This window comes from Megachile rotundata, chromosome 6 (genome assembly GCF_050947335.1).
Source record: "Megachile rotundata isolate GNS110a chromosome 6, iyMegRotu1, whole genome shotgun sequence".
NCBI lineage: Eukaryota > Metazoa > Arthropoda > Insecta > Hymenoptera > Megachilidae > Megachile > Megachile rotundata.
In genome coordinates, this window is record NC_134988.1 from 15024083 (window position 1) to 15045831 (window position 21749).

Sequence of the window (21749 nt, forward strand, 5' to 3'; positions counted from 1 at the left end):
ACAACGACTTGTTGGGTAACGAGGGTGAAGAGACTCTTGTTACGATTGCAAGTACTCGTACGAGGCCACCGTACATTCGGTGGCTAGAGATGACTTTATTGCGACGGTAAAGGACAGGTGAAATTGGAGTGGGTTCGAGAGCGGTTCATTTATTTCACCCTCGTAACGATTGATAAAAGTATAATGAAATCACAACCACACGATAGACGTCTATAAATACCACGTTAATAATTAGTACCAACTAAGCAAATTAGTAACAAGTTGATCGTTCCGATAGTTATTTCGAGCGTGTTAGTGAACATGTTAAAGATTAAATCGAACTTTCCAAGCAATTAAACAAAACATCCGACATCCAGTAACGAAACCTCTTGTTATCGCAAGGCAACCAGATACCCAGATGATTATTGAACAGAAGAAACACGACACGCGATAGTAAAAAATTCGCTGGGAATGGAAAAAAAATAGGAGGACGAAGATGAGAACGGGAAACGGGAATGGAGAGATCGTGATACGATAGTTCGTCGACTAATTTTACAGAGCGGCATCGTGGCGCAAATGAAAAACGGACACCCTATAAATCCTGGATGGTCGCGTGCGTCTATGGATACGAAGATCTCTGTTGCCGATCGCAATTTGCACGATCCCCGATATTGCTGCCTGGCTCGTTTCGCGTCGTGAGATATTAACGTCTGCTGTGTGCAACCCACCCCCTCTGCCGAGCCCCCTTTCTCGATTCCTCTGCCGCATCTCCTGTCTAACCCTTCGACGTATCGGAACTTCGGTGTTCCCGAATTAACCGTACCAAACCGATCTGCGGTAGTTCAAAGTTCTATCCGGGACTGTACGCAATCAGCTGCTAATTGGGAAATGATTGGAACCACCTACGTCGATAGTATCGCGCCTCTAACTATCCTCAGCCCACCGTGCAACCCCCGTACCCGTTATAAATGCACCCATAAATGCCACAGTGAGCGTACATGGAGTCTGCATCATGTCTGCCGCCATTGGAAACCGGCATCTCCTGTCTAGTTTCCGATCTATCAATTTTAGATGAAGCGCTGGAGATTAAAATCGAACTTCTGAATTCTACTCCCAACTATTAACGTATCTGACCAAATATTTATCAAAGATAAATGCAATATCGAACAATAATTTTAATCGTTAGGTAGAACATGAAAGAATTACCGTTTAAAAGATCAAAGGATTTTAAGAAGCTAGCCAAGAATTTATATTTTGACCATGGACGTATCGATTCAAGTTTGGCCCTTTATTCCTCCGATCGAGCTTTCGAGTTGATCGTTTCAGAAAAGGGTGCGCCCGTGGGGATTGTATCCCGGTGGAAGATCACAGGACGGGAATTAAAGAATTCCTTTGAGCTTGGACGGGCAAAAGGGCCACCCTCTCCGCGCATACATACGTAATTGGCATAAATATTTACCATCGCGAAAATATCCCCTTCTCCCGCGGCGATTCGCTCGACGATAAATATTTTATGAGCCTGCTAATCAAACGGAGGGCTGCCCCGTTCCCAGCGAGGAAAAAAGCTGCGACATCGAACGACGCTTCGGCGAAAGAGTCCCTGGTATCGTTTAAAGACATCCGACGCGAGAGTCGGTAAAAATTTCAAGCGACCCCCTCGACATATTCGTCTCATGAATTCGTAACGAGCCCGAAACAGAGCGGTACGGCTTCAGTCTTTAGTACCGTTCCCCTTTTCTTGTAAACGAATTTCCAGAACGAGCCCCGACGGGTACAGAGGGAGGAAAAAAGGACGAGGACATCTCCGTGTAGACACGACATTAACCTTCGTTACGCGTGTTTGAATTCAGCTACGACGACGAAGGGTGAACGCGACGAAGTTTCTAAAGGGAAGAGCTGATAGCAGCTGATCATCGTCTCCCCCGCTTCTGGCTGGAAAGGAGAGCCGAGCGGCGTAAAACTAATTGCGGCCGACGATGCACCCCCTTCTCGTAGCTCTTCCGACTCACCCCCTCGTCTCCTATTGCCTTCATCCCTTCAGCGAGAATCGACCACCCTTAATAGCGTGTGGTTATTACAGAGGAACGACAGGCGGCGCGATTATATTCAACCCCTTTTCCGTTCTTCCCTATCCAACCCCTTTCGTTCTTAACTTTCACCTATTTACCGCGCCAGAAACTTCCCGTGGAATTTCCGAGCATCCTTTCGGCTTGAACTCGCTGAAAAAATGATGACATCGTTCACGAGGAAAAATGCCACGCTGTTTGGCCGAGTTTCGAGCATTGCATTAAAATACATCAGACACTTGGAAATATTACGGTGCTAAATTTGACTGAGCTCTTGTCTCGGTGCGAGAATCACTGTCCTGCAATCCTTTTAGAGATTATTCATGTGAACGCAGGATCGATTTGAGCAAATTTTATTTTATATTCGGTTGCCTATTATATTGTGAGTTTCAACCCTTCAGGGTGGCTATGAAGAATTCGATGTCTTCAAATTCTCGAATCACTAAATTTTCGCTCCCTACCACCCTTAATTTTCGGTTTCCCAAATTTTTAAATATCAGAATTTCCAAATTCTCGTACGATCCCTAAATTCCCAGGTCCCCAAATTTCCCAGATGTTCAAAATATTATTATTCTCCCCGTACCGTCGCGTCTCATTTTCCGTTTACTCGAAATGTAATATCCTTACAGTGATTCTAAGGGGCACGTCTAGTTTCATTTTTACGATTTCTTCCGTTCTCTCTTGCTATTCGTATTTCGCGTACATATAATAGCGCCGCTTTTAAAATGTTCATATCATGCAACGTATTTGTTGCAGCTCGCTGAATTTAACCTGTTTAAGCAGAAACGCTTAAAACGGTTATAGCGTTTAATTGTTTCACCCTGCTTCTGGATTATTGTTAAGCTCAATTATTTATACGTGTTTATCTTTTAGAACTATAAACACGAATGTGTTACTTACAAATCCGACGTATAATTATTATCCGTATTAAACTCGAACACTTTGCTGGATCCCAATTATTTTCAACATAGATTCATTTTCCCGGCAAGTTTCGTATTAAGATAGGAAGAAGAAATTTCAACTTCGGAAATGAATAAGAATATCCGAAAGTTTCCTCGACTCTTAATTTAAAGTATGTTTTCCTTCTCGATGGAAATCGTATTTCCATCCGGTCGTGTAGGACATCCAGTTAGAATTCGTTAGCGAAGGTTTAAACTTTAGCCGGCCAGTTAGTAATTGCACGTTTGCAAGACGCACTAGAACAAGTTCCACTCTTCTTTCTCTGTTTTCGCGATTTATTCGAAATCCGCAGACATTCCTGAAGTTACTTTCGAGAGAACACTCGCTAAATTGCCCCGACGATTATCCGCGAAATTAACTTTAACATTCTGACGTGCCGTTCTACGGCCAATTATTTTTTCCAAAGTTATGGTATTCCGACTGAACCGCGGTCAAACTTTCGCATTCCGTATCTCCGCGAATTTCGGAACTCCGTTATTTTATGTTCAATTGTTACAGTATTATCCCTCGTTTAAAATAACCGATTAACACTAAAACTATCAAATGACAGCCTTACAAGTTTCTTATTATAAAGTACACATTTTGTTAAAGTACATTCTTTGAAATCAGAATTGATTTTCATCAAGATAAAGAATAAATGTGTGCACTAATGTTTCACCGTTTATTTTGTTTATTTTTTAACTTCATTTTTAATTTCAAAATAAATGTACACATATGCCGGTAGGTTTAAAGAAACATTATTTATGTCAAGAATGTTGAGACAAATAATAGCTGATCTAATTTAATTTGTATTTTACTCGAAGGAAATAGAGGAACGTTTAGAGAAGAAATAGAGGAAATCGTAGAAGAGTGGTAAAATTATTAAAAGGTTGTTGGCGAAACAGAGCAACGTGGTATTTTAGCGAAGGGTTGTTCGTTTCTGGCGCAACGCGATATCAATTTAGGCAATTAAACGCTGCCCGTCTGTAGCGGCTAAGCCCGTTATCTGCACGATTATATCCGTTAACAAGCCCTTCGTTCTACAACCCTGTGGCACACCCTCGAGCTCGTCGAAATGTTACGCTAAGAACACGCACTCGCAACGACCATCGTGGTATCTATCGACCTCGTAAAACGTTGTTAGAGGTGAGCACAGTTGGCACTACAATCTCATATCAGAGTGGCTTGGTCCAAATGAAACCTCGGACCTCTTTCGCAAATATCCTAGCAACGGGAAAGGATCAGGCTCAGCTTTTAAAACACCTCGGGGACGGTTGAAAATATATTTCTGTTTTTCGTTGGTGAAACCCAGACGATAATGCAAGGATATATTCCGGCTCGTAAAAGCACCAGACTGTGTTTTTGTTAGCTGAGAAAACGTGGAACTGTCTTTGTTGTTCTTATCGCGGTCGCGTTGAAACGTCCATATTTAAGAGAGACGTTCTTTAGTACTCCTTGAAATGAGTCGGTGAGAATTAAAAATTGGGAAACGTTAAGACAATGGGGCTTGGAATTATCTGTCACGGACGATATCTGTTTCTCGCTGAAAGCTCTTGAAACAGCATCGAGTACTCGCAGCTTGCTCAAATGGTTGCAATATTTCTCTCCGGAGGTATTTATTTAAACTTTTAGATTTGCATAATCGAGTGTATTATAAAGTACTCGATGTAAAAATAGTTGGTTTGAAAGTGTGGTCATTTCGCGAGTTCCTTCTCTGGTCGAAGGTAAACGTTTGATTTATGGAATACGTTTCCTTCAGTCGCAGAACAGTCGCGAAGTTGGATTACACAGAAGTTCATTAAAAAGGCAATTCCTTTTCCTTGATCGCTACATTAGTCCCTGTTATTAACGGAACGAGCAGTTTTCCTTGGATTGCTTCGAGGCTGATTTCGCATCCATCAATGTCCACGCCGATTTTCCGTGGTGCACGACTTTCTTAAAGCGAAAGCCGATGGTCGCGTGTCGAACAACAATTCCTTAGCGGCGACTCGTTGAAACGATCGAACGACCACAACAGCGACGGTAATTAGCAACAAAATTGTCGGCGGATTCTCTTTCGTGCTTGTTTCTGTTCGAAAAACACGGAATCGTGTCGCTCTCGGTTCACGGTACGATGAACGAGCAAAATACCACCGAATAAAGCCCAAGTATTTTCCGAGCTTTGTCAGAGAATATTTAAAGAGAGAAAAAAAATGAATAGTTCGACCGTATAAAAATTGATATTGATACGTTCTGTCGTAGTCATTGTAGTTCGCCGTGAAATATCCCGGACGTCGATAGAATCCAATAATATGCAATTTCAAGTTTGACAATAACTCTGCCAGCTTCCGAATCGATGCGATACAAGGCATCGCGGACCAAGAACTTCTCGTGTCGGACGACATAAAAAAAACACGGCTTGGCAAACAGCGGAGGTGTTCCGAATCAGATGAAACTAATAACAAGTTCGATAATCAATTTTTATCACCGACTGTTCTCCAACTTTGTTACGCACAACTTCTAACTCGACGCATTGTCAGAATTATCGATCGAATATCCGGTGTGCTATACATTCAGCAATTATTTATTTTAGAAACTGGACATTCGCTATGGATCAAGGATTCGGAGAGTCGAGAGCTGTGCTAGGACATATTATGATACGATTAAATTTGCTTCGATGCACTTCTATTTGATTCTACACGATTTAACTTTGATGCGATTCAAGCCAGTTAACGGTGCGCGTAGCAGCACATCTGAAAATTAATTAAAAATCCAAAGTATGTACACATCGAGATAAATTAAATTATGTTCCGTTGAAACGTGAATTAAGAGAGTCGGAATACTCGCGTAATCCGAGAATTACCTCGTTTCTCTTTTACCCGTGAAATATTTTCCTTTTCCATCGACGTTGAATTTTCCTCGAGAACGTTCGACCGTTCAAGGATCTCGAAGAAACAAGTTCACTTTGGATGATTCGAGGAACGAAATCGACGGGAAAATTTGTTGGAAATAAACGAACACGAGGGGATACTTGTTTCGTTGGTACGTTTTATCAGATTGATGGTGAACATGATGCAGCAAATATATTGCTTACCCTAGGTGAACGAAGCATCGAAGAAGGGGGTCTTGATTCGAATATCGGTATTCCGTGTACACGACTTCGGTTCGCTCGGCATATGCCAGAACGACGATGATAACGACGACGTCCGCGTTTTTGGCCACGTGCCTGAATACCACGGCAAAATTTTCGAGTAAACGAAATGTGCACGACTAGAAATGAATACGAATAGCCTGAATTTTCGCTAAAACGAAAACCACGGTGGGTCTTCTTCTATAAACTGGTTCACCTGATCGAATCTTTAGTTCGTATTAGATGAATGGGTTGAGCATAAACGAACATGTTAGCGTGATTCGTCTTCTAATTTATTTTATTACTCATCTGTATTTGTAGGTGCATAGGTTCCTGAGCACCTACAGTTCCCAAACTAGACTTCTACATCTATAGGTACCTCCACATTCGTAGATTCTTATGTTGTCTAATATTTAAATCACTAAATCTTTATGTGCCTTCATATGAATATATTCAATGATCCTTGTACATCATCTACTTCAACATACCAGCCTCATATCATCTACCTCAACAACCCAACTTCATCATCTACTTCAACATCCTAACCTCATCATCTACCTCAACATCCCTACCTCATATCATCTACCTCAACATCCCAACCTCATCATCTACTTCAACATCCCAACCTCATCATCTACCTCAACATCTCTATCTCATATCATCTACCTCAACATCCCTACCTCATATCATCTACTTCAATATCCCTACCTCATATCATCTACCTCAACAACCCAACCTCATCATCTACTTCAACATCCCAGCCTAATCATCTACCTCAACATCCCTATCTCATATCATCTACCTCAACATCCCTATCTCATATTATCTACCTCAACATCCTTACCTCATATCATCTACCTCAACATCCCAACCTCATCATCTACTTCAACATCCCAACCTCATCATCTACCTCAATATCCCTATCTCATATCATCTACCTCAACATCCCTACCTCATATCATCTACTTCAATATCCCTACCTCATATCATCTACCTCAACAACCCAACCTCATCATCTACTTCAACATCCCAACCTCATCATCTACCTCAACATCCCTATCTCATATCATCTACCTCAACATCCTTATCTCATATCATCTACCTCAACATCCTTACCTCATATCATCTACCTCAACATCCCAACCTCATCATCTACCTCAACATCCCTATCTCATATCATCTACCTCAACATTCCTGCCTCATATCATCTACTTCAACATCCCTACCTCATATCATCTACCTCAACATCCCTACCTCATCATCTATTTAAACATCCCTACCTCATATCATCTACCTCAACATCCCTATCTCATATCATCTACCTCAACACCTCAAGTACACATCAAAATCAAACTCTGTCCCATTCCCATCATGTACCTATTAAAATCAAACTCTATCCCATCACCATCATGTCCACATTAAAACAAACTAACTGCAACCTTATAAAATTCGCCAAAGTATTTAAAGTTTAACCAAAGCGCTCAAACAGCATAAAAATAGAGGCAACTCCGAGGAACTGTATTTCCAAAGCGGACTTCATAAATTCAAGAAATGAAACGTTGTTAGAAGGAGAAAGTCTTGTTCTTTAAAGTGGTTCCACTTCTCGGTGGATACCGCTTTTGGTTCTCGAGATATTGTCGTGCAAAGTGGAGCGTAAATTCCAAGGACTTCTTATGCCTTTCCTTGTCGCGGTATCGGACCGCTCGCTCTCGTTTACTGACCTAACTCAAACCCGTCGGAGTGGAGGTGGTCAGTGACAGACGCTGAGTCAGCATTCTTTTTACTACCACTATTTGTAACGTACGCATTTCTTGGGGAAAAAAGTAGGTCAGGGTGCTTTCGAGTATATCAATGGCCATTCGAGCATTATTTTAATGCTTCAAGCTTTCAAGCTTTGAATCGCCGTATCTCGGAAACCGCTGGAGCTATCAACGTGTAACAAAGTGCGTTATCAAGAGGACAGTCGCCTGCTTATCGAGGTGCCTTCGTGACACGATTACGTCGTAATCTTGGTATACGGTCTCTAAAGTTGCGGGGTTATCGCTGTACGAGTAGATTGCAACAGATAATCCAATGTACCTCGGCAGAAATTAACATCGGTTCTCGATAAAGTCGGTTTGTTAGGAACGAAGAATACAAAGAACAAAAGTGTCTTTGATTTGAAGGCGAACCGAAAAGGATCAGGTAACTGTATAAACGTTGCAGTCCCGTCAAAGGAAGAACGAATTCAGGCAACTAAATCGTCCTTTTTCGAAACAAACAGCGTAGACCGTAACGTTCTATTTTGCAGCGGTGTCGCAGGATCTCTGGTGTAGAACGGATGCGGGGCAATCTGTATGCAGCACTAAAGGGACCGCAGTGCAGGTTGCAGGTTTGCATCGTGTCTTTTGATCGAGCAAAGCCGATCGAATGGTCGAACTGGTCAACCGTATAGTATTGGTGCGCGCGGATCTGTGCCACCAAACACGAGAATATTGCTTCCGTTCTGTGGGTAGAAAACTGGCCGGAGATAAGAACGCGCTAATGAATTCCGTTGCAGCCAATACCGGGCCGAGGTTCATGCATATTTTAATATTAATTTCGGCCGGCTCAGCCCGTGTCACCGATAGAGGATCCCAGCGCAGCGGCGTAACCTTTCAGTCAACGAGCCCGCCACCGCGTAGCAACGTTTGGGTCGCACAAAGGGCCACAACACGGTGTCCCTTTTCCCGTCGGAACGAGCGGTGATCAAAGCAGGGGCGAGGGGCGGCGGGCAAGGCGACGGAGAACGATATCGAGGCACCGAGCGTAATACGGAAATTTCGCTTCCGGCTAAAGGCGTGCGTGGAACGCGCGACGCCGCACAAAAAGAACCGTCGCGACGCCGGCAAAGGCAACCGGGATTGGTCGTGTGCTGGAATTGTCATCAAGGGATTCGCCCGTGGCGCTAAAATATTTCCACCGGCTGATTTCTACTCGGCTCCCGTCCTATTCTGACCGCGTTTTTCCCCTTTTTTTCTACCTCTCTTTCCCTCCGACTCTTGCCTCTCCCTTTATAACCGCTCGCCAGCTACGTTATTGCTGTAGCCGTCCTCTTGTTCCACCCGGCCCTTCCGGTTCGCGTTATCAACCACTCGTGAACCACCGACGCTGCGATTTCTGAGCTTAACGGACACTTCGATGGGATTCGCCTGCGTGTGCGTAACGACCGTCGAGACCTTTCATGGGATTTTATTGCGACCCTGTTTCCCTATTGAAAGAATCGTTTAAATTGAAGCGCGAAATTGCCAGAGAAATGAGAGGTTTATGAACTTTGATTGATAGACTGATCGAGTGCACTTCGATTTAAAGGCTTTCGTTCGTTATTTTTGTTCTACGTTTTTATAGCGCTGTATTGCTCGTTCATTTATTAACGTTGTTCCACGAGTATTCTCGTCGCGAGTTGCTTTTTTCTGCGCAACGACGTGTATCGTGAGGACGAGTTAAGTGCAATCTGTAACAATTCAAGAATCTGCGTTAGAATACAATTCTGCCTTTTATGAAAACGCGCGATGAGGCTAACAAGATCAACGAGAACGTTTCGATTATTCGAATGATTTTATATAATCTGTACTTAATGGAAAGCGTCGAATAACATTGAAATTTTAGCTACTGTATCAATTTTCGCTATTAATGCTTCTTGAAATGATATGAAGGTAATAGTATTATTCAGAATCAATATTCGTTTGATGATACCGATATATGTTTGTTAGCTAGCGAAATTATTGATGCTCACAATGTTTCATTGAAAATATTGATACGTGTTTGATGTTACTTCAAATAACAGATGAGCATCTACAATTTCAAAAGATACGATGTTGATACATTGGACACGGTTTCATATTGATTCGACATCGTTCATTTATGGCACAATTAACGAGCAGCTCAGAATCACGCTATTTGTCATGTACTAAACTGGTGACAGGTAATATTGTTATTACATAAATCCTGTACATATAACTTATAAATGTGGTCAGGTGTGATCTATTAAACAAAACTGAACTATTCATATCTGTCATATTTCGTTATGCGAATTTCAATGAAATTACCACCAAATTGAAATCTATTATTCGATCGCTTCATCAAATATTCCCAACGATGAGATATGAAATTTGAAATACGAGGATGGGGGTAATAAAAATTTAAAGATGTACAAGATTAATTGTTATATGGTTGAAAATGTGAATGATCGATGAAGGTGCAAATTGAAGAACTTGCAGACGTCGTACATAATAATATTCTTCGATCTGAAGCGAACGCCTTACAGAAGTAAATTCTAATATTGCAATTTGCCTGAAGCTCGTTTGGCAATTATACGATTACCAAGCAATCCCTGGTGAATTCAGGTACGGTTGTTTGCGCGGCTAATAATTTCCTACGCTTCGAATCAAACTTCCGGATGAAAGTTCTCGCCGATCCATTGTACCGGTGGCGCGTTCGCGTTCCAACTTTCGTCCTCCTGACGACGAGAGTTAATTAATTATTACGCTCATAACGGTAGTCCCTTTCCCGGTGTCGCTTCATCGAGATCGATCATGCGTGTCGAGAATGCTATCGTGAATACTGGGCGGCCGATTTCGTGGTCGAAACCAACCCCGTTTTCTCGTTTCGTGATTCGAATCGAACCGAATCGAATCGAATGACGACGCGATCACTCTCGTCGGCGTAATTACACTTCGTTCAACTAGTTTCAACGACAATTCCGGTGATCGGCTTTACATTCGCGGAACGCCATCGCAAAAATCCCCGAATTTCACGCGTGCTTAACGCAATCATGTACTTAACGCATGACGAATCTTACGACATCATGAGTACCATGATTGGTAGATTTAATGCAAAGTAGATTTAACGCATGGTAAATTTTATTCGTGGTGAATCTATATTATGGTGAGTCCAACACGCGGTAAATTCGAAGGGGTAGATTTAACGCACGGCAAATTTAACGCGTAGCAAATACATCACATATTGAATCCAATGCGTAGGGGATTTGACAGATGGTAAATTTTATGCGTGATGAATTTAATCTATAGTGAATCTCACACGCAGTGAATTCGACGCGTAGTGAATTGAAAGCACAGGAATTTAATGCGTGGCTAATTCAACGCACATCGGATTTGACGCACAGCAAATTTAACGTGTGTGAAATCCAACGCGTGATAAACTTAACACAGTGAATCTAACACTAAACTTAACTCGCAGTAAATTTAACGCATGGTGAATCTAATGTGCGGTACATCTGCGAGTCCAACGCGCGTCAAATCAGACGTCAAGTTCCGTGCGTACTAAATAAAATTACGCAACCAGTGCAATTAGTAATCAGAAGAGAATAAAAGGATATAAAAACTACATTGAAATACCGGGAATGAACAGGTAGTGCGTTACAGTATTCCACGCAATTGAACGAAGGTTAAAATTTTTTCCCCGTTGGCGTAGAATTTAAGTGTCTGCCAACGAATAAAACGGTTGTTCGGGAAACTGCTTTCAACGAGTGGCGTTTAAGTACGTCCAACTTTTCGAATTGCCACTTTTCCCCGCGAATTAACGAGAAACGGAGCACGTCCACGAAACGGAACGCAAAGTCGAGTATTCGTTGAAAAATGTCGTGTATCGAGACGCGTTAATTAACGAGAGGAAAGAGGAGAATTCGTTCGGCGGTTGGTAGAAGCGGTTCGTTCGGAGGGTGCTTCTCGATACTTGAATTCAATTCGACGAGTAGTACCGGCATGTTGGCTGGATACGAAACCCCCATGCATTTAATGTCAGAGCAGAAAGTTGAGCGTTGTCGCGGCGTCAGCTGCGTTGCTTTCGGGTAACGGGGAACAGATTACGGGCTTAATTAACACCCCTCCCGAAACTCTGGAATTGCGAATTATGCAAGAAACACGAGGAAAAGCACGACCCGCTTTTTCTCTCGGGAAGTTTCTTATTACATCGTTCCGGCCGCTTTATCAAGAATTTAAACTTTCATTCTGTGAACGCGCATAGAGAAACAGCGAACCTTTCGAACCCCTCGCTACCGGCAATCGCGTATTTAGCCTTTGAGGGACCCGGGACAACTTCTATTCACTTTGCAAATTTAGGACTTTGGGTACTTGGAAATTTGGGGGTGTTGGAACTTCGAATTTTGGATTCAGGGAATTTAAGAGTTTGGGATTTGAAGAGTTGCGAGATGGAAACTTGGAAATTTAGAAATTTGGTGATTTGGGGAGTTGGGAACTTGAGAATTTAGGGACTTGAAGATTTAGAGATTTAGGCATTTGGAAATTTTGGAAGCTGAAGACAATGAAATTTGGTAATTGGGATATTTTAAAATTTAGGGATTTGAAGATTTAAATATTTAAGCATTGGATAATTTTGGAAGTTGAAAACTAGGAAATTTAGAATTTTAACGATTGAAGATTTTGTCATTTGGAAACTTAATAATTTGGGAATTTAGTCACTTGAAGATTTAAAGACAAAAGTCTGTATATTCAAGTCTGGAAATTCAGAAACTTAGACATCCAGAAATTTGGACATTTCAAACTTCTGAAATATGCAAACATAAAAACTTGAAGGTTCGAGAACGAAAATGAAAAGATACGTAAGCTTGTATCGTGTTTTTCTGTTACGGAGCTCTTTCCACAAATGCACCCTTTTATAAAAATGAAATAAGTCGTTGATGAAAAGTCAACGTAAATGGAAAATGTTCCGCGGTATTATTCGTTTCTCGAGGGCTAACGAGTAACGCTCGAAGAACAATCGCTGCAAGGAAAGTTAATTCAATTTCGTAGTTTTAAATTAACGAATTCATTTTTATATCGTTCCTTGCGTTTTAATCAACGGTGGAAATTCAATAAATTATTACAATGAACAACCTCCTGACAAGACGAAGGGTAGTATTTAATAGAATCGTAGAGAATTAAACGCGATTATTAATAACACGGATAATATTCGAGTACTTAAAAAATATGTTTCACTGATATTTTTTAGAGTTATTATAAATTGCCTGGAAGGTACACGATCTGCATATGAATGATTGGGGAGTTTCTGCCGGTTCGAAAAGAAATACAAGCACGATGGCGGGCTCATTTGAAATTCCTGATGGATTTTTCATCAGCTGCGAGCTTCGCTGTTTTTTAAATTCATTTTAAAACGATCTCCGTGTCGCGTTTCCTTTTATGGAGAAAATCAAGGCAAACTGCGAGCTGAATTTAGATTCCCACGAAGCTAATGGAGAAACTGTTCCATCGGACTGGATTGCTATAGAGATATAAACTTTCGATTAGCTAAATGGATAGCTGTTCGATGCAATGTATCGTTCTTCGAAAATCTAACTACTTGATTGTCCCTATCATTTACAACAAGAGTTTCTGTTCCGAGCAAGAATCAATGTAAATTCATGATCCACAAATTGAACCAGCTCCTGCATTTCCACCGCAGCAAATTCCATTTCTACCTTTAAAATTCATCGAGCTTCTTTTATTCCGAGTTAAGGATCAATAAATCACGGTGCTTCGAATCAGATCAATACTCCCTTAAAATATTATGTCTTTAAAAAATAAAGCTTAACCTATTGCAAATGAAATCAGAGATAAAAATACAAATACGGTATACAAAAGAAACTGTAAAGAAAATTTTTGATCGGATTTGTTCGCCCTACCGGTAGCGTAAATATTAAATTTGTAACACGGAGCGATTTCAGGGAACCTTTTTCACTTTCCAGCGTGAAAACCCGGCAAGAACCTCCGAGCCTTTTAAAATGTTCAGTTGGTCAGTTCACGTGACAGGTTGGCACATCATTCTGCTTTCCTCTCTTCGAAATGTTCACAGGGTGAGCCTTGTTCTCTGCATCAGCCGTTCTCTGCCTCTATTTTGCAATACGTGCTCCACGTCAGCACTTGCACCCTGCCGGATGCAAGAACCCTTCCACCATAGCCGGTGCTTTCTCTCTCTCTCTTACTCTCTCTGTTCCTCTTTCGTCCATACGGTCGATCTCGATGCAGCTGCAGTCACGGGCGCCGTTGCAGCTGCTGCCAGATCCTAGGTAGATCGGTTCGATGCTGGCATGCGATGCTGTTACCGGGCTCGTTTGGAACTCTCGTCGGGCGAAAACGAAATTGTCCGCCACGCTCGTCTCGCCATTTTATCGCTAACGGACGGCGCACCTACGACGACCTGCCACCACCTATGGCTAAAGCACGTATTTTTACGACAATATTTAACGGCGAATCGGGCTTTTAGCGCTGCCGATCGGAAACCTAATCGTTCGGTCACCGCAAGATTTCTCTTGAAAGGGACCAACGATCGATACAACATCGCTGCACTCGCTGCTTTCATCCATTTCGATTTTACGTTACACAACAAATTATCGGCTAGCTTTTAAAACACATGAATATCTCTGTACTCGACATATTTCTAATTCTTTTTCTATTTCGTTCATTTTTTTGCAAGAAGCACTCTTCAGTCTTTCAACGGTTTAAAAAATGCATGTAGGTTAATCTTCGATCAGTAGATGAATGAAATACATGAATAAATAGTATATTTTGATGCGATAATCTTGTTTGGGAAATATACCATCTGTATTATAAAATTTTCGAGATAGGTTTGTCCAAAGCTCTCAACTGTGAAAGTTGTTTTCATTCGTTCATGCTAAATGTTTACCAATAAATGAAACACAAATATTCCATATTTTTTTAAGCTTCATACCGCACTAAAATTGTTTGCGGTATCGAACGTAACGTAAATTGACCATGTCCCGCGCGTTTGCAGAATCAACAACAAAATGGACGGATGCAATCTTTCTGAAAACACGAACGATTAACGAAATCAGCGAAAGATAACTTCGGACGGTCGTCAGCGGTGTTCATGAACGCCGACAGATCTGCCGGAGGTTAAAGCGTAGACTCGTTATGTTATAAATTCTCGGGGGCAGAATGTAATTTTAATGGGACGAAAACATAACGGGGCGCGATTAACGAGCCGCCAAGCTGCGCCCGAAGCCGCTGACGTGAGAATTAATTTTGCCCGTGATTTTATTATTTAAGGAAGCTGCACGGTGACGAAACCAGCGCCGATTTCCATTTATCATATCCGATTAATCTCGCGGATTGATTCGCTTCCTCACAAAGCAGACTCCAAACGCTGCAATTTAACTTTCTGAACGCAAAATGATTGATCGTGGACAGGAATATTGCAACATTAGTTTCATTCGTTACTTCACGAATCGAAACTTTAGAGCGTAATTAATTGTTACGTTCTCTAATGTTTTCATCTCGTGATTAATTAGTGAGCGATTGAAACGACGTGCACAAATTGTACCTAGTGGTGTTTGGAAATTTTTTAATTTTTAAATTTTGTAACAAAAGGTGAATGAGATGTATAGCAATATAGGAAACGTGTTAAATAAAAAAAGAGTGTAGACAAGTGACGGTGTAGCCTAACAGGTCATTGAACCGAGTAGACAAAGTAGGCGAATGTGGCGATTTACACTTGGTGAGGCCTGGGCTAAAATAATAGTTTTCCTTGGAAACTCTGAAAGCCCATTAGAGACTAGCTTTGTGGTAAACAAAAATTACACGCAAGATTACGCTTAACGAGTACCTACGCGATCTAATTACCAGGCTGCGTTACCTTAACGCCGAGTGCATTAAGTGGTTACACGGTGCGCAGCCAGCATAATCGTCGGGGAATGCGGAAAGTGGACGTGTAAAAAGAGATTCTAATATCCAGATTCCGGGATATAATCGAGTTCAAGGCCATTTAGCCGCGACATTCCACGACAGTTTCCTCGGAAGGATCTCGGTCAATGGTATAACACGGTTTTCGGGTATGCCTGCAGCGAGGCGCAGGGATAATGGAGTTCTCAAGTTGCCGTAAACGGAGGACAAAACCGACACGAGGGAACTTCGGTAATGGTGTCGTTTCGAAGCTACGTATTGATAAGAACAGTTTATAACGAGTATCGACGAAGCCCAACTAATTAACCGGCGCACTTTACGCGGGAGCTAATAACGCCGCCGTAATCGACGAGCTGTACTACTTGTTTACCCGGTGAAACTAATTTTCTAGCAACAGTAATTTTCTGCTTAAGGGAGAAAAAACAGGAACAATAGTTTTGTTACAACGACAGAGTGCTCGCCGAGTAACAGTACGGTTCGAAACGTTTCAAATTAAACTGCATCCGCCGCTTCGTTTGTGTGCAGATTTTTACATTCTAGAATTCGTTAAGTCAGGTGTCTCGCTTTTTAATCAGTGAAACTCTCTTTGCCCTTTGATGATAATTGTGATAAAATAGTAGCAAGTATCTTTCTAATATTTTAATGTTATAACGTGGAAGAGTGAGTATTGCAGAAAATATGTATTAGCGTATGTTGGTTGTTTATCTTCGGTTATAGATAAGAGAGGGAATTCGAAGTTTGAACGCGACGACAAATTGCGCGGTTTTAATTAAGAATACAACGCGAATAGGGGTTTAATAATTCACCGCGAATAGGATAATACTATTTGCCGCATTCGTCTTCCACGATGTTGGCGATGAAATTCCGGCGAATTTCGCGAAACAACCAAGGAACAAAAGGAGCGTGTACAACACAGCTTTCAACAGCTCGGGCCAGCACGGGTACACGCTGATAGTCCGCGCGAAACGCTGTGAACTCGCGCGTATTTGCGGAAGCTGTAATGGAGGTAAGAATATTTCATAACTAGGAGCGGTGAGTTGCGGTAATGGGTTCCTACAATCCCGCTATTTTACTATTTACTCAGGCCCACCTGACCCCGGCCACCCTCTCCGACGTAATATTATCAAATTACAGGAGCTTACGGAAGGAATAAGGAAGCCGTGTAATCAATTTTAATCCCCGCCAAACTTCTTGAATAGCTCCGTTTCTTTTTTCTTCCTCCTCTTCTTCTTCTTTAAGACCGACCCGTTAAAGGCAATAGCGTAACTTCTTTCGGAAACTTGGGAGATCGTTCTATTACGTGCTACGAACACTTCCTTTTAAGAAGCAATACGTTTCGAATCGGAGATCACCAACGCAATACTCTACATGATTATCATTTACACATTTAAACATGTTAAAAATATCTGCAACTTTTTATCAGACTTCCAACCACATCAAGTTTTTGATGTACCCATCAAAATTTCACTTAACCCTTAACACTTAGATTCATATCTAGTTAACTCTACGTACTGAGTTAATTGATACCACTTTTAGAAGTTCCTAACTCAAAAATGACGTTCATCGAAGGTCCCGAAATAATTGATTACCCTAGCGTAAAAAGTTAGGAACAGAAAGTTCAACACGAGTTGCTAATTTAAGTTCTCCCGACAATCACTCAGCGTTAAACTCATAATTTCTCCGCCATCGAAACTTGCGTTAAGCCATCGCAGTGCAGCAGATTGGGTATCGGCTACAAAACGGCGTTCCTTAAGGTCGCAAATATCACGGTTGTCTCCGGAATATCGAACGGTCGACCTATCGGACTGGTTGCCGTCGTAACAGCAGCTGCCGTGTATTCTGGATCAGCGAATAAAAGGTGTCGGCGCGATGTAACGTAATAGAAGAGGGAACACGGGCCAAGGAGGGAGGGCTTGGATGAAAGGAAAGAACAGAAACGTGGAGAGGCCTCGACGCTGAGGAAACATCGATGCTGCATTTACGTTGGGAATATTCCTGGGTAACCGTGCATCTCGAGGAAGCGTATGCAGTGCGAACAAGGGCGAAGGGCTCGAAGGGAGAAGGTGGGACACACCGGTGTTCACAGCGAAGAGAAGGAAGGTGGATGCGATACCTCGGCTGGTCTACGGCAGCTTGCTGCCAGCTATATCAGGTTACGCTCTAGCGCCCATCCACCACCCATCCGACGCCCATCCACCTTCACCCTTCTCCGACGATCTCATCCTCTCCACTCGCACTCTTTCACAGAGCCGCACTCTCTTTTTCTGTCTCCCCGTTTTCTATTTACGCTCCTTTTCTCCGGCCTTCTCTTTCGCTCACCGTTACCTTTCATCTCACACAGCCTTCGCATTATTGTGAACGCTGCGTGCTATTAACGCCACCGGATACAAGGTCGGTTAACGTTATGGCTGCTACCGGGAGCTTAAATTAATCGTTTGATCTAAATGTTCCTTCTAATGGATACAGTTTCAGAGAGGAGAGTGCGTAACCTGTGGACTCGATACGTCTGAAATTTGATACGATTATAAGGGACTGTAAGAATAATAATTCGAGTTCCATTAGTTATTAGGGTAGCTGGGATTTTGGAAGGTCTCTCAGCTTGATTAAGCACCGACATTATACGCGCAGTCTAAATCATTTTCAGGCGATAGAATGAAATGTAACGCGGGAGATAAGATAAACTCAGTGGAGAGATGAGAGATGTTTCACATCGAAACGATCGTGGAATATATGTATATTAAACGCGGTTCGTTGATCCAATTGGTGTAGAGGCGAGAGAAATGCTAAAGAGTGAAAGAACGGAGCTGAAACTGGAACACGAAGCTGTCGCAGAAAGGGGAATCACGTTCGAGGTTGCAAAGGAAAAGACGAGGATCCACACGACCTTGTTTCGTTTCCTGTCACGGTATCGAGAGCTCGAGATGACGTTGCTCGACGCTAGAAAAACGAATGCAAATGGAGAAACGCTTTCGAACGAGCCACGTCGATCCGATTACCGTGCGACCCGTGGACGGGTGTCACCGGCCATTAGTGGGAACTCGAATTTCAAATCCCGTTTCCGTGATTACCGCGGCGGAAACGAGTCGGCGAAAGAGAAGAAAGAGAGAAACGAGGAGCGGAGGGAAAAAAAGGGAAAAGCTGACAGATCCAACGGCAGCTGCTGATCGTTTTGTAGCAGAAGATCCCCCTGTGCCACGAGACGAAAAGTCGAGCCTTCGAACGTCAATTTGCTCGTAGACTTCTCTCGACATTCGACGCCGTGTACCACTCTCGTGATTTCGGATTATCAATCAGACTGGAAGAAAGTTCGCCGCTTTATCGTGGCTGCGGGCTCGTCGCGGGAAGAAATCGAACGCGGCCAATTTCCAAGTTCAACCGCGATCCGATCGTTGAATCCCTCCGTCTAATAAATTCTCATTTCGTGGATGTAAAACATTTTCTCGGTCGAGCAGACTTTCTGGAACTGGATTTCAACCTTGTTTCATAAGTTCGCCTGACGGTTTTACAGTCGACGATTCATTCGCCAATTCTCTTTACTAAAATTTAATAAAGAAAAAGACTTTTCAGATTTTAAGACGAAACTGTGTATAACTCTCTTCTCCTAAAATATATGTTTATCTTTGAACTCTGATATTTTCTGTAATAATCACTTTAATAATTTCTTAGAAAGTTCAATCTCCTTCGACGGCGAATTTGCTAATGTGGGAGCAAAGGTGGAGTTAATTACGAATATCGTCTAGTTCAAAGGAACTGTATCATCTAGATAAAGCTCAAACTGTGGAGAAACAGTGGTACAGAGCATTGGTCCTCCATGTGTATACAGATCATTTGCATCCAGATAGGAATGGGTCAGGTCCGATTGCTTGCGTTAAATGCATGCACACCATTACCAATTTGAACTGTGTACGTTCATGCTCTTGTTTGAACGTCAATTTGTATGTAGCTTGGTTATTGATTCCTATTTCTATTATTAAAGTACACACACACTTTTAAAATTAAACAATTTAACATACTATAGGCTTTATCTTCAATTCAACATACGAACAAATCCTATTTCCCATGAATTTTGTTTGCAAATTAAAAAAATTAACCTTAACGATTATATCTCAAATTTAGTTCCATCGAAAGTAAAAATTTTGAGTCAGTATTTACTCGTTGGAATAATGTGATTTAAGATTATATTTGGATATAATTTCAAGGGAACGTGTATCACCAATTCGTATTTCTGCGATTTCCCGTTGATTATGCCCAGATAAACGACGCAGTCCGAAGATAAATTAATGCATCAATTAATTACAAGGTGCAGAGACAAATCTGATGCGACGAGCAGTCGGGGATCATATCCCTGACACGTCTGACGGACATCCCACACAGCTGTTCGGGGGTTACCTCGAAATTGTGCTGGCCTGTGTGAATCTGTCCGCGAATCGGATGATTTCTAGTTGATTCGCGTGCAATGCCTGACAGCGTGGATGCCACCTGTCTTCTCTAACAAGTCGTGCGAGGGCACGTCCGCACGCGAGAACACACAACACACCGATTTCAGTAATTGATCATTAAACCCTTAAACAGAAGCCGATTCTGCGCCAGTTGATAATCACCTGTGAATGACGTCTATTACACTAAGCCCCTGTGTATCCATCCTACTGTCCTAAAGAACACTTTCGGAGTAGAGACAAATAACCATTAACTAGATCGATCTACGACTACTTCTCGAACAAAGAGTTCGAATTAATGAAAAATATTTTCAATCCGCTTATCCTGAATTTTCCCACAGAATCGGTATTCATAATAGTCAGTCGAATGATCCGACAACAAACTGTTTCTTTCAAAGAATCCGAAAAATTTTGTGAAACGTGTGTCGTTTAATCATGATTCGCCGCTTTGCCGAAGAGGCGTCCGTCAAATTTGACGGTCGAGCTGGTTCAATTAAAAAAAAAAATAAATATACACACACGTATCAGGCGTCGCTTCTGGCAGTACGCGAAATTTTATTTCGCGGCTCGCTTTTGTGCAAATTTGTAGCGATCGGAGCACCGTGACCGGCATTTCGAGCGTCCTGAGTGCATGCGCCCGCACACGCGTGTGCGTTCTCCACGCATGATGAGGAACGAACGGAATCATAAATGTCCGCTGTACGGTCCGGGTGACACGGTTGCGGGAACGCAGCCGAGTCATGACACTGGCGAGAAGATATCTATAGGGCTCACGCAGGCCGGCGAATGAAAACGGAGGGTTGGGTTCAGCAACCGGAGAAATTTATGCCGTCCCCGTGATGGGATTTGACGGCGTAGACGTGGATTTTCAACGTAGAATCGTCGGCGGAAACGCGGCCAGCACAACCAGCCTTCTCTCTGCTATTGTTTCGTCGCCTTCAATGTATTCATTGCCTTTCATGACTCATTTTTTTCTCTTCTTCTCCTCGGCCACGCAATTTTCACGCCTCCATTCTTATCGTCTTCTAAGAATAAAAACTGGATATTTCGCCTTTCATTAGACTCGCGCGATCAATACGTGTTTTCTACGATTCCATATTTCAGGATTTAAATTAGAAATATAGAGATCCAATTTTCGATTCAAATATTCTGGCATTATTTTTTAGCTTAATATTTATTAAAAATACTGTAATATTAATAGATATATTATCTCTTCTGCTCATTCTAATGCTAATCATAAAGTGATCATCCGGGGTTTACATTAGAATTGTTACGTTTCGGGACGAAGTTTGTCAGACACTAATTGGTACTTTATTTGGAAGATTGCATTTAGTTAGGAACGGACATGTCGCGAATTTAATTTCTGTTTCTCATTTTGGGTCAAAACGCGAAATGAATTTATCTGGAATTGGGTCTCGGGTAGTACACGGAAAACTGGTGACAAACTAGTGAAATGAATGTATTTTGAAACTCTAACTGCATTTTCGTGAATGTAAGTCTCTTTAACCCGCAAAATGTTCTACCGAGCGGAGGGTCTAGAGTCAGT

General features: G+C 42.1%; 1 protein-coding gene across 1 annotated transcript in view; it reads right to left on the reverse strand.

The window, feature by feature from the left end:
- Positions 1-21749, reverse strand: part of LOC100874823 (uncharacterized) — a 56828-nt gene that overhangs the window by 7692 nt on the left and 27387 nt on the right. The window lies entirely within an intron of this gene.